The sequence below is a fragment of the Euleptes europaea genome, chromosome 14 (genome assembly GCF_029931775.1).
Source record: "Euleptes europaea isolate rEulEur1 chromosome 14, rEulEur1.hap1, whole genome shotgun sequence".
NCBI classification, from domain to species: Eukaryota; Metazoa; Chordata; class Lepidosauria; order Squamata; family Sphaerodactylidae; genus Euleptes; species Euleptes europaea.
In genome coordinates, this window is record NC_079325.1 from 353643 (window position 1) to 373023 (window position 19381).

The 19381-nt window shown below is 54.5% G+C and overlaps 1 protein-coding gene across 1 annotated transcript in view; it reads left to right on the forward strand.

The window, feature by feature from the left end:
* Positions 1–4977: 4977 nt before the first annotated feature.
* Positions 4978–19381, forward strand: part of ARCN1 (archain 1) — a 281523-nt gene continuing 267119 nt past the window's right edge. Inside the window, exon 1 of the mRNA XM_056860430.1 lies at positions 4978–4981. The gene's annotated coding sequence lies outside the window, so the exon portion shown is untranslated. The remainder of the gene's footprint in view (positions 4982–19381) is intronic.

The window sequence follows — 19381 nt, forward strand, 5'->3', positions numbered from 1 at the left end:
CTCAGAAGCTAAGCAGGCTCGGCCCCGGTTAGGACTTGGATGGGAGACCACCAAAGAAGTCCAGGGTCACTATGCAGAGGCAGGCAATGGCTAACCACCTCCCAAAGTCTCTTGCCTTGAAAACCCTACTGAGTCGCCATAAGTCGGCTGTGACTTGACGGCACGTTATACACACACACACACACACACACACACACACACAGCAAGGCGACATCATGCCGAGCAGCCTCAGTCATGGAAAGCAGCTGCAGAATGAAGGCACCCAGCAGATGAGGAGGCACGACCGTTCCCAGCACAGAAGAAAACACATTCTGCGCTTTCATAGAGCAACTGTCTTAAATGGTAGGAAACTGCAACCTAGAAGTATTGGGATACTAATGCCACCGCCTAGTCCAGACAAAGAGGTTCATTTGTCATCACCCCATTGCAATATTCATTCTGCTTTCTCACTGGACTTCTTCAAGCACAGGTTTGCTCGGAGGAGGGAAGCGGGACTCCCCAGCGAAGATGCTCCTTTTCACCAAGAGTGCGCTAGAGCAGCTGGAACATCTGATGAAGTGAGTTGTAACTCAGCAAAGCTTAAGCTGGAATAAACGTGGTTAATCTTTAAAGTGCCCGGAGACTTCTGCTTAATTTTGCAGCCACCAGAACAGTGCGCAGAGAGGCTCCTGACCCAATTAGCAGTCCCCATGTTTGCACATGCCTGCCTGCAACTGAGCTCCCACACTGGCTGAACATCTTGGCTTGACAAGATGGGCAGCCTCAGCTGCTGCTAAGACTGAAAGGGAAACAAGCCCATGGCAGCCATCGGGGGTACTTGTCTGGAACAACATTCTCTACCTTGCACTACGTGGGTGCTGCCTTCCAAAGATGGCAGGAATCTAAGAAGCAGTTGGGGGGCGGGGAATTTATCCAACCACGCCACTCACCGGCCACCTTCAGCTGGGCTCCGGCATATAATGAAGCCACCACCACCACCCCTCCTAATGTGTTTCAGCAGACAAATGTGCAGCCAAAATGGTCCTCGCCTAAGCCATGCGATTCTGCAGAGCACCACCCAGCCGGAATGGGTTTCACTGACAGTTGTCCTCAAAGCAACTGGGAGGAGAAGCAGAAGCCACCAGAAGGCACATCTACACTAGCAGAACTGCACCTGCTTCCACACTATGAGGGCACACCAGTGCACGTCGATGGGACACACCCACACCCACACACACATGGCCTCCCCTCAGACTCCAGCCAGGGCAGCTGACCTTTTTCTTTCCTCCCTCTGGCCTAACACAAATTGCTGGCTGCAAGAGATCTTTCTTGGGTGTTTGTGCAGTGTACTGGTCACCTGCCCCACAAGATTTAACCAAAAAATTAAAGACAAATCCTTGCACGCGGCACCTCAGAAGGCCAAGTTCATAAAGACCAAGGAGAGACCGGGCCTCCCAGCTTCAGACCCACCAGGCCCCCCTCCTGACACAAGACGGCCTTCCAGATATACCCCCAGGTCCTCTCCTGCCATACCTGAAATGAGGCTGAACCAGCCACTCAGAGGGCTTGGGGGCAACTGTGGGCATCCACCGGAGTTTTGGTTCTGAATTTATTTCCTGCTTTTTATCCACAAGGTTCTCAAAGTGGTTTTTCTTAGTTCTGCTCAATTTGGCTCAAGTCACAAAGGCTGCTCAATCTTGAATCTCAGACAAACCGAAATTTGCACTTACATATGCTTTTGGAGAAAAAATACGTTTGCTTTTGCCACAAGTTTAAGAATAGAATAGAATCATAGAGTTGGAAGGGACCACCAGGGTCATCTAGTCCAACCCCCTGCACAATGCAGGAAATTCATAACTATATCCCCACACACACAAACCCCCAGTGACCCCCTACTCCACACCCAGAAGATGGCAAAAAAAAAAAAAAACCCTCCAGGATCCCTGGCCCATCTGGCCTGGAGGAAAATTGCTTCCTGACCCCAAAGTGGTGATCTGCACTTCCCTGGGCATACAAGAAAGGGACACGAGAGCCAAACACTGATGCAAACCTTCTTGCCCTCCCTTTCATGATCTGCCTAAGAACAGGGGGAAAATTCACAGACCAGCAGCCCCTCTAGCCCCGTGTCCTGTTTCAGACAGCACCCAATTAGTTGCCCCAGCTGCCCAACAAACATGGCATAGAAGCCAACCCTGATGTTTCCTTCCAGCCCTGGGGTTCAGAGGTTTGCTGCCTGTGTATATGGGGGTTCCCTTTGCTCCCCATGACTAGTTTAAAAACAAAACCATAAAACACAAGGAGACAGATGGAAGAAAGCAGAAATCCAGCACATTTTCTGCTCTTCCTTTTAGATACAGTAAATTATCTTATCCCTTTCTGGTTTCCCAAACAACTAGGATTGGAGAGGCCTTTCAAAATGTCGTTCCTAATTTGGGAACCCAGCTCCTGGATTCCTAATGCGGAAGATTTGCTGCCGCCTCCTCTGCCAGAGAGCAGCAGATGCCTGGCTCATGCTGTTTGGGTAAGGGATGAATTCACACCTCTAAGCACATTGCAGAACGTGTGGGCCGCCATGTTGGGAGAACCGGAGCCACAGAAAACAAGAGATGCCGCCGTGGACTGCAATCCCTCACAGAGCTTCCCAGCTGCTGGGAATACAGGGAGGCAAATTCATGCTCACCCCGTACCAGGCAGGCAGGGGACAGAGAGCCACAACAGAAGGCTATGGAGAGTGTCTGAAATGCCTCCCATCATCACTTGGCCCAGTGAACACAGGAGGGGCAGACACAGCTACATGGCACAGGATTCCAGCCCCAGACCCAGGAACCCAGGTGGCCCCTGGTTCCCTCTCCTCGAGAAGGGCAGACGTTCCGAGCAGGGTGGATAGCGGGGGAGCTCATGCTGGATTTTAAGGGTCTCCAGGGGGGCCAGGAAAGACCCAGGCAAGGGGTCATTCATCCAGGGAAAGCAGTCAGGGTGGGTGAGCAATGAATCCTACTCATCTATGTTTGCGCCTAACAAAAAGGGGGACGTGCCAAGCCAGTCCTTTCCTCTACAGTTTAATAAGGATTCCATGTTTAATTTCCCAGACAAACAAAGCACATCACAATGAGGGGGAGGCAAGAGGGAGGGAGCAGAGAATTGCCAAACAAGGACCACTGATTTTAATACAAAAGGGAACATAAAAAGACGCCTGACAGAAGGAACCCGCATGCAGAGATGGGTGGGGGCAAAAAGGACCACAGGCCTCCCCCATTCCAGCCGGGCAGGAATCTCCTGTCTGTGACTCTGGACAGGTCTCCAAAGCGAAGGGGCGGATGGAGCTCGCCCACAGAGCTCTCCTCTCCCAAGTCCGAAAAGCAGTTCCAGGGCAGCTCCTGGAGCGCCCCCTCTTCACTCGCCAGCTGCCCGCGCTGGCGGAGGTGGTTTTTGAAATAATCTGGGAAATAGAAGTAGCTCCAATCCCACGGAGAAATTTTCTCTAACTTTCGAGTTTCCTTGGATCAAATGTTTATTTGCTTTGTTTGTTCCAGTAGCACCTTTTCTCTGCAGCTCAAACACATTAAAACATTGTGCTCTGATGTCCCTGTGCACTTTGTGTTTTTTATCCCAACATAATTTAACCCCCACCATATTATCACTGACGTTCTGGAATTGCTCAATTTTAACACTTTCTAACAAAGAAGCAGTTGGATCCATTAAAAAAATCATGGCTTCCAAAAAGGGGGGGGGAGGCTGTTTTCGGGTCTGCGGTGGAAGACTCAAATTGGTCTTTTCAGAGGCGGAGCAACGGCCACCAAAGACGCCGCTCTCCAAGCCACGGGGATTGAAATTGATTAAAGTTATTATTTTGAAAGCAAAAAGCGAAGGAACGCGAGCCTACGGCCGTGGCGGCTGCCCGCTCCCTTGCGCACTGTTGAAATGCAAATGCAGGCAAATCAGATGCTGGCAGGGATGGTGGCAACAGCAGCCCCTCCCTCCGCACAGAGCCATTGGGGGCACATTCTCGCCCTCCCCGCCACACACCCGGCGAAAAGGGCCACCCTGCCTTCAAGGGAAAGTTTCCTGATTCTTACTAACTGGTTGAGCATAACGGAACCAGCCACTCCATCGCAGGTGGAAGAAATGTGGGCCGCCTGTTCCGGTGAAGAGGCGTCTTCTGTCACGGCCGCCCGCCCGCCCGCCCGCTTGTTCCCCCAGCCTCCATCTCTCGCCTCTCCCTCCCGCAGCTTCGGGTGCCTCCGACCAGCCACGGGAGAGTTCTGCACAGTCCAAGAGGCACGCAGAAGATAACCCCACTGTAGAAGACCCCTGCAAGGGAAGGGAAGGGAAGGGGGAGCGACGCTTACCCCCCCCCCAAAAAAAAAACAACGCAGCGCCTGCACTATTGTTCTTGGGGCTGGTGCACCAAACAGGGACGGGCTCGGCCCTTCTTTTATGTAACTGGATCGATGACCCTAGACCGAGTTGTGATTTCATCGGATGCCGTCGGAGGGGCCCCGCGCCTCCATCCACACACGGCCCGACGGCGGGCGGCCGCCTCCCACTCGCAGCCCGCGCGGGCAGCGCCTGGCGGCCGCGCCGCCCCCCACCCCCGTCGGGCTGCTCTGGGGCGGCAGGGCTGGAGCTACTCCAGCGCTCCTCGAGAGGAGGCTGGCGACTGGGCCGGCGTCGGGGCCCCGCGGCTCGGAGGGAGGGCAGCCGGGCTGCCAAGCCACTGGGCAAACCGCGGCCAACAGAGCCGGGCAAGTCCGGCCGGCCGGTCGGGCGCTCGGCCCGGCCCCCCTCGCCCGCCCACCGCCGCGCGGCAGACCGGGGGGGGGGGCTGGGCTGCTCGCCTCCAAACGGACCCCTCCGGGCGAGCCGGCTGCGGGGGGGGGGGGGGCTCCGTTGAATTTCCCTGCTGAGCGTCGCTCCGCGGCTGCAAAGAGTTCATGGCCCTGACCGCCGGCGCAGGGACTCCGGCCCCCTCCCCGGAGGCCAAAGACCCACAGCCAGACCCCAGAAAGGGGGCTCCCACCCGGGGAACGAGGAGGAGCGGGATCCAGATGACTCGGACCCTCCTTTCCCCCCCCCCACAAACTCAGAAGCAATCCCGAGCAAAATATAGGTCACGCCCCCCCGCCCCCCATGACATGAGGAGCATCAGCCCCCCCCCCCGCCGCCCTGGCACCCGGCGGCTTCCGCAGGCCCCCTCCCCTCCCGCACGAGCCCCGGCTGCCCGGCAAGGGATCCCCCCCCCGCCGCCGTCGCACGGGCAGGTCCGGACGTGTCCCGGGCCGGGCCCCGCAGCAGCCTGGCCGGAGGCGACTCCCAAGGACACCCCGACAGAATGACCGCTCCGGGCAGCAGCAGGGGCTCCCGCCGCCTGGCCCCTCTCTCGCAAGGGGGAGACGGACGCGGGGAGGGGGGGGGAGAGAGAGAGAGAAGGGGGCCCTCCAGTCCCCTCCGTCCCCGAGGAAAGTTGGCGGCGCGCCCTGCCCGCCTGCCCGCCCGCCCGCCGGACGGGGCGTCCGCTTACCTGGCCGGGTCCAGGCGTGGAGCAGCAGGAGGCAGGTGAGCAGCAGCCACATGCCATCCAGGGGGGCCGGGGCCGCGGGCGGGAGGGCGCCCTGCCTCTGCCCGCGCCCCTGCCCGGCTCTCGCCAGCTTCCCCCGTCGTCCGGCGCGCGGTAACGGCGGCGGCGGCGGCGGCGGCGGCGGCGCAGCTCCCCGAGCGGGATCGCGGGCTGCCCGGCTGCCTCCCTCCCTCCCTCCTGCCCGCCCGCCCGCCCGCCCGCCGGCCGCCTGCCTGCCTGCCTGCCTGCCTGCCCGCCTCGCACAGCTACTGCCAGCCGGAGCGCCTGCCAGCGCGAACGGCACAGGCGAGCGGGGGGGGGGGAGGCGGGAGGGGACGGGCTCGCCAATCCCCGCCCCCCCGCGCTGCCGCCGGAGTCCGAAGCCGGCGCCCCCGTCCACGCCGAGCCCTCGCAGCGCCGCCGGGCCGGGGCGGGCTCGGGGGCCGAGCCCCTCTGCTCGCCGGGACGGACGCCGCCGCCGCCGCCGCCGCCCCCCACCCAAGGAGATGGCCAGCAGGAGCGGGCGGCGCCGGGGAGCCCCGAACGCCCGGGGCGGGGCTTTTCTGCCGGAGAACCCCCCCAGCCCCCCCCCGCGCGCCTGCAGCCCCCCGCCCGCCCCCGAGCGGGCGCCGGGCCGAAGAGGCCGGCCGGTGGCGGGGCTCCGCGCACTCCTGGGCAGCGAGCGCGGCCGGGCAGCCCCAGCAGCCCCGCAGCGCCCCAGGCACGGGCGGCCTCCGCGCGGGGGGGCCTGCCAACCTCCCGGGAAGGACGGGCCCGCCTCCCCTGCCGGACGGGGCGGCTCGGGAGGGCGGGCGGGCGCGCGACCCCCGTCGAGGCGTCCCCTCCGCAGAGCGGGACCCCGGCAGAGCCCCCTGTTCCGCAGCAGGAGGGGCGGGCCGGCCGGCCGCTGGCCCGGCGGGCTACCCCGGGGCCCCGAGGGCGGGGGCCCTTCTGCCCCCCCCCCGGGCAGCCCCGCAGCCGCCCTCCTCCCGCGCCTGGCCGGAGCGGCGGGCCGCCGCACGTGGCCTCCCAGACGGGCCAGCGCCGCCTCGCCTTCCCCCCCGCGCCCGGCCAGCGCTCCGGCTCGGCGCTGGCCGAGAGGCCCCTGGCCGGACGGCGGGCGGGCAGGCGGCTCCCCGGGCCGATCCTCCGGCCGCCCGCCGGCAGCGAGGGAGGGAGGGAGGGAGCCCCTCCGCACGGCCTCGGGCCTGGCCCGCCGCCGGCTGCCCGGCCTTTCTGGACGCCGGGGCGGGCGGGCCCTGGTGGCCAGCCGCTGCCCAGGAGGCGGCGCCCGGCCCCCGGGGGCCACTGTGCTTGTTGACACCTCAAGTGAGCGGGGTGCCCCCCCCTCCATTTTCACACTACTCCCTGGTGGTGGGAATACGCTGAAGCGTTCGCCTCCACCATCACCGAGAAGTCCGGCGGTCCCTGGGGGGCCTCTTCAGGGAGGGGAGGGGACCACCAAACTCCGGCGGTGGTGGTTCCAGGCCTGGCTGCCGCTTTGCTCGGCTGCTGCGGCAGACTGATGCCACAGGGCCGCCCCCCCCCCCGGGTTGTTTGGCTACCCTGCAAGGCCAGGGGGAAGCGGGGAGGCTGGCAGGGGCTGGGCAGAGCCCCCCCCCCAAGCTGATCCACCAGGGGTTAAAAATCCCCAGGCCAAGTCCAGGTGCCGGGAAGTGACCTTCTGGCAATGGCAGGGGCAGTGGCTTGGCTGCTGGTCCACCTGGGCCCTCTTGTCTTTCCTGGCTCTTTGGGGGTGGACTGATGAGGGTGGTGGATGCAGGGGGGGGGCGGGAGGTTTCAAGAGGATGCTGGGGGGGAAGAGGCATCTGGCAGGAACCACGGGAAGCGCTTTGCAGAGGACTGGTGGGCACCGAGGGGCACTGATCCCCTGGCCGGTCAAAGAAAGACCACCTATTTTGGGACTGGTTAGCTGGTAATAAAAATTGCTTTGAATGGGGTGGGGGGAAGGGGTGTTACTGGAACATTATTTGCTTAGGGTCCAAGGAAAATTTATTACCCTGCAACACAGTTTATTTGCAGACAATTTGTGATTAATAGATAAGCCATTCCGGGACCCAAACAAAGGGAGTGTCAGGATCAGGCGTCTGTCCCTAGCATCCCATAAGCAAACTCATCCAGACAGGTAGATCTGAAGCGGTAAGACTTTATTGAGAGCAAAACGCAGATTTAAGAGCTGACTGCACACAGGCAGGTGAGGCTGGTAATGGCGAATATAGGCAGGTTACATGTTTAAAAGCACTACAGGCTGCAAAGGTAAACATGGCTAAGCAACCCCGAGATAAGCAATTCCCAGGAAGGAAGACTAAACATTAGCGCAGCTGTGGAAAACAGGATGAGCGAAACTATACACCGACATTTACAGGCATGAGAACCAAGGACTTGACATGTAGCCAGAAACTGTCCTAACTCATGTCAAGAGCCTTTACTCCTGCTAACGGCAAAGGCCTGACAGGGAGCACAAAGCACGTGGCTGGCGTCCCGCCCGTCTGCCCTGCCGGCCTCTGCCTTTGCCAAGCGAGGCTCTTCAGGTACATTTATCACTCGGTGCTCTTCTGGGTGGGAAATAATCTCCACACATTCCAGGTTCCGGTCTTTGTCGCGCCACACGTAGCTCTGGAGGTGCTAAGCAAGAGTGGGTTGTTAGCAGAACAGCAGAGAGCAGCCCCGTCGCTGGAAGGGCATCTTGGAGGCCTCGGATCCGGCCTTTTGGGACTCAGGGATGGTGTGTGAGAGATCGTTTCACGTATTTGTTTAGAGAACATATTGCTGCCTCTGCAGAGACCCACCCATTCGAGCTGGTTCACAAAGTAAAATGCAATATGGTCATTAAAAACTATCATAACATTATCAATATTAATTAAAACCATTAAAAAGGATGCCACAGATACTAGAAAAGAGCAAGATTTGACTCCAGCAGCACCTTAAAAACCAAGATGATTTCCAGGATATAAGACGCTTCCAAGAGTCAAAGCTCCCTTCATCAGATACCAACCAAATGACGAACTATTAGAAGACCCCAGCTTAGCAGTTTCCCTACAGCTGGAAATGCAGACTTTGACTTACTTGACAGTCTTCCAAAAAGTTGCTTCCTGAACATACTTATTTCTTTTAAGTACTCACAAGTTACATTTAACAAAAGGCCTGAAGCAGAAGAGGCCTGAAGCACAAACAGAAGAGGCCAAAAAATGTGCAGCCACCACCATATAGGTGACAGCTGTTGTGCTTTTCTTTATTGTGCTTTTTTCTGTATTACATACAGAAAGAAGCAAGAAAAAAAAAAGCACAACAGCTGTCACCATATATGGTGGTGGCTGGAAAGTGTTGTCAGGTTGCAGCCACAGCTTATGGTGACCCCGTAGGGTTTTTGAGGCAAGAGATGCTCAGAGGTGGGGTTTGCCATTGCCTGCCTCTGCATAGCAACCCTAGACTTCCTTGGTGGTCTCCCATCCAAGTCCTAACCAAGGCCGACTCTGCCTGTGATCAGGCTAGCTCAGACCATCCAGGTCACAGTATAGTAATAATTAAAAAGTCATTTTATCCAGTATATCCATCCCTCCTTTCTCTTGTATCTGAGAGGTGACTTACAATTCCAAACATACAACATACAAAGTATGGTAAAAATCCCTTCCCCAAGAAAATGCTTCCTCTTCAGGCCCATGAAAAGCCCTCCCAAGTCAAGACTACCATACACAGTGACCTGGACAGCCCCGGGCTAGACTGATCTTGCTTCGCTTCAGATCTCCGAAGCTAAGCAGGGTCGGCCTTGGTTAGTATTTGGATGGGCTGCCTCCAAGGAATACCAGGGTCATGGTGTGGAGGCAGGCAATGGCACAAACCACCTCTGAACATCTCTTGCCTTGAAAACCCTACGGGGTCGCCATAAGTCAGCTGTGACTTTGATGGCACACAAAAAAGAAGGAAGCGTCTCTTTGGCAGGTTTCAGATTAGTGGCCAGCGAGAGCCGCAGGGCCTTTCTGCATGATGCCACAGGTGGCATGGTGCAGCGAGGAAAGGTGCTGACTTTTTAGTTGGGAAAGAAAATTGGCGGGGGGGGGGGACAAGTTAGAGATTTTAAGGTTGAAATACTGTTACTACATTTAGCAAATAGATGGCAAGTTTTCCAAAAAATATTGTTAATTTGATTTCAGCAGATAGAATCAGTTGGAAGGGACCACCAGGGTCATCTAGTCAAACCCCCTGCACAAGGCAGGAAATTCTGAACTACCCCCCCCCCACAACCAGTGACCCATACTTCATGCCCAGAAGATGGCCAAGGTGCCCTTCCTCTCGTGATCTGCCTAAGGTCATAGAATCAGCATTGCTGACAGATGGCCATCTAGCCTCTGCTTAAAAACCTCCAGGGAAGGAGCACTTACCACCTCCTGAGGAAGCCTGTTCCACTGAGGAACAGCTCTAACTTCTAGAAAATTCTTCCTAACTTCTCAAAAATTAGTTGAATGGGAAGGGAGAGTAAAGAGAATCAAACCTCTTCAGGGTGCTTCAAAGAAGTTTACAAGAGGAAAACAAGAAGTATAAGCTATGGTAAACCGCAAGCAAGCAAAATGAGAATGTGAGGAATAGAACAGCAGACATTCTGCTAAATACATCCCAAAAAGCTGCCAGGATGGGTGGGTGGGCTCTTGGCTGGGGGAGGTGGGAAAGGGCTGCTGAAGGAAGACATGGAGGTTGTGCAGAAGGGGGGCGTTTTGCATCCGTCTTCATTGTGGGCCAGTTGGCAACTCCAGAATCGCTGTTCTCAGGGATGCTGCCAAAGGACTGAGTCAAGTAGTTTCCATGGGCCAACGAAAAACTAACAAGTCACTGGATATGGATGACATACATCTAAGGATCTTTAAAGAATTGTTATCTCCCTACAAAAGTCAAAAATGACCTGACAGCACTCAACACACACTCACACGCAACAAAATTATGCAGCATCACCAAAATCTGTCTCTGAACTGGAAAGTGGCAACTGTGGTGTTGATTTTAAAAAAATTATCTATGGAGATCTATACAGTCACTGCGCAGATAACCTGATATCTGGTCCAAGTAAATTTGCAGGCACAGTTATTAAAGATGGAATGACTAAACATGATGCAGGAAGGTGCTTTCCATACGCAGAGGCAGCCAGGTGTGGTTCCCGCTTGCTTGTGTGGCTGCTGATACCACGCAGCGACAGTGGGGCTTCCCTACGGCAGGACGGTTTCCCGGCAGTTTCACTGCCCGGTCTTACAGCAGTGGCCATGCCCCCCCTCCCTGGGCCATTTCAATTTATAACAATAAGTGTAACTGTATAAAAGAGCAAAAGTCCAGTAGCACCTTACAGACTAACAAAAAATCTGGCAGGGTGTGTGCTTTTGTGAGCCACAGCTGAGAGCCAGCGTGGTGTAGTGGTTAAGAGTGGTGGTTTGGAGCAGTGGACTCTGATCTGGAAAATTGGGTTTGAATCTCCACTCCTCCACATGGGCAGCAGATGCTAATCTGGAGAACTGGGTTGATTTCTCTACTCCTCCACATGAAGCCAGCTGGGTAACCTTGGGCTAGTCACACTCTCTCAGCCCCACCTACCTCAAAGGGTATCTATTGTGGGGAGGGGAAGGGAAGGGAAGATGATTGTAAGCCACTTTGATTCTTCCTTAAATGTTAGAGATAGTCGGCATATAAAACCCAACTCTTCTTTTTCTTCTACTTCTTCATGTACAGCTTGAATGTGAGCCAACTATCTTTAAGTAGAGAAGAGTGAATTAGACACACAGTGGCAAAGTAAATGTCAAAAGCAAGTAAATGACATTAGCAGGCGTGATTGGATTAGGTGTGATATGCAGAAGGGATAGTAGGCATGGAGAAATTAGCATTGGTAATGAGGCAGGAATCCCAGATCTCTATCCAGTCCAGGAGAATGCATTGTCTTAAGCTTCATTATTAGTTGTAATTCGGCAGTCTCTCTAATCTCCCTTTGAAATCCCAGAGAAATGCTACTCTTAAATCAGCAGCTGAATGTTCTGGAAGGTTAAAATGTTCCCCCACTGGTTTCTGATGTCAGACTTATGTCCATATGTGTAACAAGTTCTCTGAATTCCCAGATTTCATTTTTAAAAGTAAGACTCTAGCAGCTGGAGTCTAGGCCCCTTTCACTGCAGACGTGCCTTTTCCCCTTATTTCTCTACAACAGAAACTTACTTAAAAAATTGAAGTTAGGAATTCTGAGAGGCTTACACATCTTCTTACATTATCAGCATATCACTATCTACACAGAACATCTGCATGTAGTCTGCCTCTGAATAACAGTTATTGGGGGTGTAGAAGAAGAGCTGGTTTTTCTATGCCGACTTTTGCTACCTTTTAAGGAGAATCAAACCGGTTTACGATCACCTTCCCTTCTTCTTCCCACAACAGACACCTTGTGAGGTAGGTGGGGCTGAGAGAGTTCGGAGAGAACTATGACTAGCCCAAGGTCACCCAGCAAGCTTCATGTGGAGGAGTGGGGAACCCAACCCAGTTCACCAGATTACAGTCTGCTGCTCTTAACCACTACACCACGCTGGCTTTCTAGTTACAGTTGTCAGGCAGGGCCTGGAGATCTGGAAGTACAACTGATCTCCAGACTACAGTGAACAGTGGTTCCCCTGGATAAAGTGGTGGCACCGGAAGGTGGGGCTCTACAGCATTATTCCCTGCTGAGGTCCCTCCCCCTGCAAACCCTGCCCTCCCCAGACTTCACCCCCAAATCTCCAGGATTTTCCCAACGTGGAGTCGGCAGCCCCATGTTCAGTGGGGGAGGGCTGCTGCATACCTGTCCTGCTTGCAGGCTTCCCATAGACCTTTGGCTGCCCCCACTCCCACACCACAGTCTGATCCAGCAGGGTGGGGGTAGGCCAAAGACTACATTTATAGGCCGCCTTGTTTGCTGTGCCGCTGTTCCATTTCCCCCTTCTGTTCAACGGCCTTCCCTACCCTTAATGAACTCATGTTTGATTTATTGTAATTGGACTCAAAGTGTTCTGTGGTTAATGGTAGGGGAACAGAGATAAGCTGGTCAATATTGAGCTAATGACTCTCCAGAGGCCGCCACCCTTTCACCTCATCCTTTGAGTGCTGGGGAAAGGCCTCTGGGTCCAGGGCAGGCCTCGCTGCAGTCCCCGTGGAATAAGGACGTGGCTAGTGTGGACTCCGTGACGGAGACCTGAGGCCTGTCAAGGGGGAAACTTCTAGTTGTTGAGGCGGGGAGCAACGGGGGGCCTCGGGTGCCCGCAGGGCATGGGGAACACACTGTCTGGCTCCACTGGCATCCCAGAGGCTTGGCAAGAGCTGCACTCTTGACTTGTGCTGCAGCATTTGCAGGAGGGGGGGAAGAGATGCCCCCCCCCCGGCCTCCTCTGTTGATCAAGCCGGTGACAGGAGCAGGAGTTCTTTTGCAGGAGGCCAGGATGGAGACCGTGGTCACTTTTGCCTTAAGAATAAGATTTGCTGTGGTGTAGAGTAATATTCATGTGGTCCACGGCATGGTAGATGCAGGAGGAGTTGTGTTGGTGACAACTGCCATGGTGGAGGCGTGGCACTACTCTGCCTGGCCGCAATGAAGAAATACTTCCTTTAATCTGTTTTGAATCTCTCACCCTCCAGCTTCAGCAGATGACCCCACATTCTGGTATTATGGGAGAAGAAGAAAAGCTTCTCCCTGTCCACTCTCTCCATACCATGCATAATTTTAAAGACTTCTGTCATGTCTCCCCTTAACCACCTTCTTTCTAAGCTAAACAGCCCTAAGCGTTTTAGCTGCTTCTCATAGGGCAGCTGCTCCAGTCCCCTGATCATTTGGGTTGCTCTTTTCTGCACCTTCTCAGGCTCTGCCATATCCTTTCTGAGGTGTGGTGACCAGAACTGGATGCAGTATTCCAAGTGTCCGGTCCCACCACAAATTTGTCCAAGGGCAGGATGGGAGCAGCAGTGATAGCAGCAGTTTTATTCTCATGTTTTCCAGAATGCTGGTGTGTGTGCGTGTGGGGGGGCTTTCCAGACTGGCCATGGAGGCTCTGCTGAAGCCCTGGTTCTGGCGTGGGACAGAATGGGCTTTCCTGGGCTGCCTACCGAGGGTCCTCCTCCTTGGCGCTCTTTCGCTGTTTCAGGCAGACCCCTCCTTTGTTTGCTCAGGAGTGGAGGAAAGGAGCTGGAAGTGGAACAGAGGACCACCGGCAGGAAATCGATGGGGAGTTGGGGCAGACCGTGTGCCGCAGGGCCTACAAAATGGCAGAGCCCCGAAAGCTTTTCTCTCTGCTGCCGTTGGATCAAGGGGATCACATCCCACAGAACTGTTCAAGGTGTTTTGTGATCCATTAACACCTTGAACAAGCCCTAGCCCTTTTTGGCCAATGGAAATTCCTCAGATAAGTGTAGGGTGGTGGTATTGTGGTGTTCTCTACCTGTGGTCCAAGCTGGTCTTTTGGAACAGTTGGGGACATCGATAGAAGAAAGGCGGTGGGGGGGGGGACAACACCATGTGTACGTCCTTGAGTGCTTTGAAGGAACGGTGGTGTAGTAGTCAAGGTGTCAGATCGAGTTGTGGGAGACCCCGGTTCAAGCCCCCGCCCCTCTGTCGTGGAAGCTTGCTGGGTGACCATGGGCCAGCAGGCACTCTACCTCAGCCTGTCTTGTAGGGGAGGGGCCATGGCTCAGTTGTAGAACATCTGCTTGGCATGCAGAAGGTCCCAATTAAAGGGACCAGGCAAGTAGGTGTTGTGAAAGACCCCTGCCTGAGACCCTGGAGAGCCGCTGCCAGTCTGAGTAGACAATACTGGCTTTGATGGACCAAGGGTCAGATTCAGTATAAGGCAGCTTCACGTGTGTTCGCCAGATAAAACGAGGGGGGGAAGGTGCCGGCTGCCCTGAGGTCCTTGTCGGGAGAGGGGGGCAGGCAGGCAATCACCCCTTTTCTGTTTGCCCCGTTCCAGTGGCTCTCCAGGAGCCTGGGGAGGAAGTGGGGGGTCTGCACCCAAGCCGACCATGGCACACATTGTGACCAGTTTGAGCAGGTAGGCACTGAGCTGCAGTGGGGGCGTCCTTCCTGCTGATTAATGGAGGCCAGGTAGAGCAGCCAGCAAAGGGTGTAGGCCAGGCTGGGTGGTCCCCGTGCTTTTCACATTGCGTGGAGGTGACACTTGCAGATGCCTTCCAGGCCCAGTGAGCATCTCCCTTCCCCAGTGAGGTTTTCTAGATCTTGGCAGAAGTTGCCGTCCCCACTGAGCGGTTCGATTTCGAAAGCTGCCCGGCCATCTCTCCTCCAATTTCTTCTCCCTTCTCCAGAAGGTGTCCTGTTTCGGCGGCAGCAGCAGCAGTGAAGCCTCTTCGGTAAGTTGAATCCCCTTGGAAAGGCAGCCTGCGTGCAGGCCGCTATGTGCAACCGCAAATTGGAAGCCGTGTCTGAGCGGCCCCTTGGCCAGAGAACCGGGCTCTTCTTACCCGTGCCTGACACAGGGCCCTGGTATGGAATAAACTGGTGCTGGCAAAGCACCTTTGAGACCTGGGCAGGATGGTGCGACAGCGCCACAAAGAATGATGATCTGAATATAATCCCCTTCCCCAGAGGTCTGCAACTCAAGCACTCCACAGAGGCAGGAGGTTGGGGCAGATGGTCTCTCCTCAGGAGGGCAAAGAATTAATTATTTTCTTCCAGCAAAAACAAAAAGCTGCATTTAATTTGCAGAAACAGGAGAATATGATGGAAACGGCCTTTGCTGGAGCCTCCAGGCCTCTCCCCCACCCCCATCAGCCACTCACCTGCTTTGTGTGATGCTCCCACATTGAGTGGGGGGGGGAGGCGTTCTTCCCACCAGGCCGGTTGGCTGAGCTCCTCCCGGGGTAGCCAGAATAGAGGAGAGAAGAGGGGAGGAGGCAGGAGAGGCCGGGCTGTGCTGGTGGCGCTTCCCTTCCCATTGGGTCTCCAGCGTTGCCCGTTGGCTCTTCTGAGAAGCTGCAAACCCACCTGTCCTCGTTTTCAACAAAAAGGAAGGAATTGCGCCTCCCCTCGCTTCACCCCTACCCCTGTTCTGGTGGGTAAAAACAAGAGCCTTTTAAGAAACCAGAAAACGTGTGCTGCTGCCCCTCCTCAAGCACAGAAGGTTTGACAAGTGCCCCCGTTTTTTATTATTATTATTGGTTGACTTTATTGATAGTCCACCTCTCTCGCTGAAGCTCAAGGCAGGACACAAAGCGGTGCTGTCAGGCAGCGTCTGAGCAGTCCAGTGGGACTGGGGTGGGAGAACGGGAGGCGTTGCGGAGGGCACAGCCATGTTGGTCTGCAGTAGAACAGCTAGACTGGAGACCAGCGGGATTTCTGGCGTAGGCACTCGCGAGAGTCCAAGCAGGAAGTCCTAGAACGTCTAGACAAACTGCAAACTAACAAGTCACAGGGACCAGACGGTATTCATCCTAGAGTTCTTCAAGAACTCAGATGGGAAATTGCTGAACTACTAACAAAGATATGTAATATGTCCCTTCGATCAGCCTCTGTACCAGAGGACTGGAGAATGGCCAATGTAACACCCATTTATAAAAAAGGTTCCAGGGGGGACCCAGGAAATTACAGGCTAGTTAGCTTAACGTCTGTTCCGGGTAAATTAGTGGAAAGCATTATTAAAGATAGAATTGTCAAGCATATAGAAGGGCAAGGTCTGCTGGGCAAAACCCAACATGGCTTCTGTAAGGGTAGGTCCTGTCTCACTAACCTATTAGAGTTTTTTGATAGCGTCAATAAGCATGTAGACAGGAATGAGCCTGTGGATATTGTGCATTTGGATTTCCAAAAAGCTTTTGACAAAGTCCCCCACCAAAGACTGCTAAGCAAACTTCATAGTCATGGGATAAGAGGACAAGTCCTCTTATGGATTGAGAGCTGGCTGAAAAATAGGAAGCAGAGAGTAGGAATCAATGGTCAGTTCTCCCAATGGCGGGATGTGAGCAGTGGGATGCCTCAGGGATCTGTGTTGGGACCGGTGCTTTTCAACCTGTTCATCAATGACCTGCAGTTGGGGTTAAACAGTGAAGTAGCCGAGTTTGCAGATGACACCAAATTATTTAGGGTGGTTAAAACAAAATCGGACTGTGAAGAGCTCCAGAAGGATCTCTGTGTACTGGAAGAATGGGCATTAAAATGGCAAATGAGATTCAATGTGAGCAAGTGTAAAGTGATGCATATTGGGGCAAAAAATCCCAACTTCACATATACACTGATGGGATCTGTGCTGGCAGCAACAGACCAAGAAAGGGATCTTGGGGTGGTAGTGGATAGCTCAATGAAGATGTCAACCCAGTGTGCGGCTGCTGTAAAAAAGGCAAATTCCATGCTGGCCATAAGTAGACGAGGAATAGAGAATAAAACTGCTGATATCATACTGCCCTTGTACAAATCTATGGTGAGACCATACTTGGAATACTGTGTACACTTCTGGTCACCACACCTAAAAAAGAATATTACAGAGCATGAGAAGGTGCAGAAAAGAGCAACCAAAATGATTAGGGGACTAGAGCAACTGTCCTATGGGAAGCGGTTAGGACGTTTAGGGCTGTTTAGCTTGGAAAGAAGGCGGCTAAGGGGAGACATGAATGAGGGCTATAAAATTATGCATGGTTTGGAGAGAGTGGACAGGGAGAAGTTTTTCTTCCTCTCCCATAATAGTAGAACACGGGGTCATCTGCTATAGCTGTAGAGCGAGAGATTCAAAACAGATAAAAGGAAATATTTTTTCACACAACACATAGTTAAATTGTGGAACTCCCTGCCCCAGGATGTGGTGATGGCTGCCTGCTTGGAGGGCTTTAAGAGGGGAGTGGACATCATGGAGGAGAGGGGTATTCATGGTTATTAGTTAGAATAGATACTGGTCATGCTGCATACCTATTCTCTCTAGTATCAGAGGAGCATGCCTATTATTTTGGGTGCGGTGGAACACAGGCAGGATGGTGCTGCTGCACTCGTCTTGTTTGTGGCTTCCAAAGGCACCTGGTTGGCCACTGTGTGAACAGACTGATGGACTTGATTGGCCTGGTCTGATCCAGCAGGGCCTTTCTTATGTTCTTATGTTCTTATGTCCCTTCGTCAGACGCAATTAGAGAAGAACGCCAACCACTAACGAGCTAAGCCAAAGTATCCCTATGAGCAGCACAGAGAGGGGATCCTAAGGTGAAGATGGCGCAGCAAAAGCAGGGGGTGCCTGCGCCACCATTCCTGCAGGGGACCGCAGTTTTACTCCATGGCATGGGTGCCCCTCCCGGGCTTGGCCCATGCCACTACCATCCTTGTGGAAAATGCCCTCATGTTTGGCACAGCTGTGGAAGCGTGGGGTGCCCTCTTGACCTCCTTGGGTGGGCCATTCCACCAACGGGGGCCCCACCGCTGAGAGAGAATGCAGGGGAACGGGGGCCACTGCTGGTCAGTCCCGTTGGCAGGGTGGCACCTTGAGAAGGCTTTGCTCAGGTGAGCAAGGGTGTCGCAGCGGAGGATCACAAGTGGGGAGGCACAGGGATATGGGGCCGAGGCAATCAAGGGTCTTGCAGGTGATAACCGGGAAGGGCTGGCTTCGCCGGCAGTGGGGCAGCCATGGGGCTTTCAGACCTCTGAAGGAACAGGAGGGGCTTCCAGGTCCATCCCGTCACACCCCCGTCTCCATTAGGAGCTCTGATTCCGAGAGAACGCCAGGCCCTGTGCCCCTAGCTCTCCAGGGATGAAATCAGGGCAGGGGCTGTGTGCTGTGTGCAAGGAATGGAGTTTGTTTTCTCCCAATGTAAAGCGAACGATCGCTCGCCATTGAGTTTTGCCTCTGGCCTCTGACAGATGTTCTCAGAAGATGCATGGACGCAAGAAGTTGCCCGTAGTGGTGCTCGGACGTCCGCTAGCTCAGCTCACCGCCTGTTTGCAGGTCGTGACCAAAGAGCTGATTGCCCATCAGTCCGTTTGTTGTTCATGAAGAGTTCAAGCCTCTTCATCAGGTATTTGTGCAGTACAGGACAGAGCAACTGGTAGCCTTTCCTGGCTGCGCATTCTCACCCAAGCCGATGGCTGCTTCCACCTCCCCCTTCCCTCGGCAACCAGTAATGTAAACGAATAGTGAGCAAATCAGCCAGCTAGGGGTTATAAGGAAGGGACCACCAGGGTCATCCAGTCCAACGCCCTGCACAATGCAGGAAATTCACAACTACTTCCCCCTCATAGACCCTAGTGACCCCTACTCCTTGCCCAGAAGATGGCAACAATAACAACAAAAAAACCTCCAGGATCCCTGGCCAATCTGGCCTGGAGGAAAATTGGTTCCTGACCTCAAAGTGGCAATCGGCAATACCCTGGGCAGGTAAGAAAGGGCCACGAGAGCAAAAAACTGATGCAAACCTTCCTGCCCTCCCTCTCATGATCTGCCTAAGGTCACAGAATCAGCATTGCTGACAGATGGCCATCTAGCCTCTCCTTAAAAACCTCCAGTGAAGGAGAGCCCACCACCTCCCAAGGAAGCCTGTTCCACCGAGGAACCGCTCTGTCTGAAAATTCTTCCTAATGTTTAGCCGGAAACTCTTTTGATTTAATTTCAACCTGTTGGTTCTGGTCTGATCTTCTGAGGCAACAGAAAACATCTTAGCAGCACCATCCTCTTTATGACAGCCCTTCAAATATTTGAAGATGGTTATCATATCACCTCTTATTCTAGCTCCTTCAACCCTTCCTCATAGGATTTGGTCTCCAAACCCCTCACCATCTTTGTTGGCCTCCTCTGGACACGTTCCAGCTCGTCTACATCCTTCTTAAATTGCGGTGCCCAAAACTGAACACAGTACTAT